This window comes from Manis javanica, chromosome 14 (assembly GCF_040802235.1).
Source record: "Manis javanica isolate MJ-LG chromosome 14, MJ_LKY, whole genome shotgun sequence".
In the NCBI taxonomy this organism is placed as follows: Eukaryota; Metazoa; Chordata; class Mammalia; order Pholidota; family Manidae; genus Manis; species Manis javanica.
The window spans coordinates 24,833,459-24,836,923 of NC_133169.1; positions in this window are offsets into that span (position 1 = coordinate 24,833,459).

The window sequence follows — 3,465 nt, forward strand, 5'->3', positions numbered from 1 at the left end:
ACTACACAAATAGAGTGAATTCAAGCTAAACATCTTTGTGAAGACCATCAAACTCAAAGGAGATTTATTTTCCTTATTTTCATTCAATACAAAATTTGCTCTTTGATACCTTGTGGTAGGCCGAGTGATATCCCTTCCCCAGAAATGTCCATGTCTTTATCCTGGGACCCCCTATGGGGTATTACTTTATATAGAGGGACTTTGCAGATGTGATCTTGTTAGGGATATTTAGGTGGGGAGATTATTATGAATTATCAAGGTGGGCTCACTATACACAAGGTCTTCATAAGAGGTATACAGGAGAAGTAAGAGCTAGAAAGTAGATGTGGTCATGGAATCTGGACATTGGAACAATGAGGAAGGGATGCTGAGTTCAGAAATACCATAGTTCTCTACAAGTTGGAAAAGGCAAGGAAACAGGTTCTTTCCAGAAAGCTTCAGGAGGAACTTAGCACTGGCAACACCTTGATTTTAGATTTTGACCTCCAGGATTATAAAATAATAAATTTGTGTTGTAAGCAGCTAAGTTTCTGGTAATTTGTTACAGCAGCAGTAGGAAACTAGTACATTCCTTTTCATATTTTTTTGTGACCTTATGATGAGGATGAGCAACATTTGGGGTTCCAACCTTTCCAGAGAAACTAGACGGTCCTCTGTCTGGTGAGATCATCCGTTCTGGGTGAGCCTCGAGCCTAAACGTCCCTTATGGTGCCTGGGCAGCCATCGGGGGGGGGACCTCCAGGGCCCAGAACTTGGCAGGGCCTTTGTGGCAGAAAGTTGCTCTGATATTCACTCCCCTCCTAGTTTTGTTTTAGGCCTCTGAAGATTTTCTTCCATTCTGCTAGCTCAGTAATGCTTTTTACAAATTGTGTTTTAAATATTTTATGCAGCATTTTAGCTGTTTGCAGTCAGGTAGATTTTTCAGGGTAAGTAGTGTATCATAGTGGTGGAAATAGAAATCCAGGGGGCCTTTCACAATGACTTTAAAAAGTATTCCTGCCTCCTCTAAGGCGGGGTACACAGGGTCCATCACTTCAGAATTCCCTCACTGGCTCTCTGCAGCCTGAAATTCTAAAGTCAGAATTTCCCAGTCAGCCTCTTATCTAGGGAGAAAAAGAACCTAAATGCTAGTGTTTTATATCATGGGCTCATTAGAGACACTTTTTCTAAACAATTCATTATCTGCTGTTGATAAGAATTTCCTGTGAGAGAAGAATTTGCCACATTGCGCTTGAATAAAAGGCTATTGAAACTGACCCTGTTTATGCCTGTATCATGAATATCTGGTAGATCTTAAAACTTCTCGGTTTCTTTTTATCTCCTAAATGCAAAGGAGTCTGGAGTGGGCACACAACCTGCATCTCTCTCAGCTCTTCTTTGGTCGTTTTTGGTGCATGTGCTCTTAAGTTATTGAGGACTTCTCTGTGTCTAGATCTGTCAGAAAAAACCATGAAAATCATTGAAGGACATGGTGAGGTGAGCATGGGGATAGGGGCAGCAAATACATCAGCTAGATGATTGTTTTATTTATCCCACCTTAAAGCATCTCCAATAAGGAGAACTTGGTTTATTTTCATATTTCATACCCTTTAAGTCCAAGCATAATGCTGCTAAGAGTTGCATTTTAAACACTGTCTGTGTTTCCTCTTTGCCCCTAGTTGCATCAGCTTGGAATGGCTTTGATAAAGAAGTCACTGTGGTTGAGACACAAATAATACATTTTTTAAAACGTGCATTTAAGATAAGCCACTAAAGTGCTTTGAGAAATAAAATAAAACCTATTAATACTTGAGTAGAGTCAGAATGTTCCCATTTTTAATACAAGTGTCAAAAGCCAAATAAATGTGTGGTGTTATTGCAGAAAGAGTTTAGTGGCATAAATTAGGAACATGGAGGCAATGTAAATGAATATACTTACATTATTTTGGTGAACTCTAAGGGGATTTCGCTGGGAATCAAGGTAATTAGAAGATATGCTACAGTTACAATGTGTATATGTCAATGAAATTTAGGGGAAACCCAAATTTGGGGTTATAGTTTATACTTTATCATCATCAGGAAAGTGACTACATTCTGTATTATATACTGATGAAGCATATTGAAAAATTTGTTGCTGTGGCAACAATGCATAGCTCTTTAAAATCACTGTGCAGTATGATTACTGGCTTTTCATCTTTTGCTACTGTGAATATAAAAATTATTTATGTAAAACTTTTGGTTTTCAATGGGAATGACATTATTTTGCTATTCAGGTTCACTGAATGAGAAATTAACCACTGAAAGAAATTAATAACTGGAAGAAATTAGTTGTCTGTAATTTTTAAAAATACTTTTAAGTATTTTCTGTGAATCTGCCTTATCTTTTTAGAATTAAAAAAAATTTCTCTACTAAGTAGCTCTATTATTTCCAGTATTTTATAATACTGAATACAACAATACTCAAGTACGTTTTATTGCCTGTTTGGAAAAATGTTTTATTTGTCCTTTATGACTTGAGGGAATCAAAACTGAAGGCAGTAGTCAGAAATTTCAGCATAGTGTTTTTTATATTTCATTCTTCATGCAGTTTAAGTTTTATTTAACCTTGAACTGCTTTTGTACACTGAACTGCTTTGGATCTGGTGCAAGTTAATTTAGAACCATAGGTTGAGTCATAGTTAAATTGTTCTTCCAATGTACATTATTATGTACTTTTATTTGGTGAATTTCAAATAATGATAAGAACTGTCTGATGATGGTGCTGAATCTCATTATCTCAGTGAATCTGAGTAACTGTGTTACAATGGGAGCACCGTGGCCAAACTCTGCTTGCCCAGCCCTCCGGCATACCCAGGGCCTCCATCCTTCCCTAGGGCATCGTCTACTGCCCTCTGGTTCTAAAGCTGCATGGCCAGTGTGGTGTGGACCAGGATATCCACTCCTACTCTCACGAGTGCGTCTGCTCTCTTGTGCTTAGCAAGAGTCAGTTTGTTTTAAGTGAAAGTCCTGCTTTCCAAGGCTAAAGAGAAAAAGGTTACAACCTTTTAAAGAGAAGACTGTGTTACTTGTGAAGGAAATGTAATTATTTTACTCTAGCATTGCACTTTACTTTCTTATCTACAACATGGAAAGTGGGAAGGCGATGTAAAAAGTATGTATAGACTACTGAGAGGAGAGGCCTGTAATCCAAAGAATGTTAAGTGCAGCCAAGCTGTCATTCATCTGTGAGGGTAAGTTAGTGATACTTTGGCACATACAACGATTTAGAATGTACCATGAATCTTATCTAAAGAAAAATACTTGGGGATATAAATTTGTTCAAATGACAATTCAGAAGAGAGATTGCAAGACAGCGCAAGTAAGGAAGAGATGAAAACGCTGTGGACAATGACTGGCTAAATGTATGGGATTAAGTCTAAACTGGGCATTTGGAATAGAGGTGTTACATAAGAATTCTTGAAATATTTGAGCTTATACTTTAAGGGA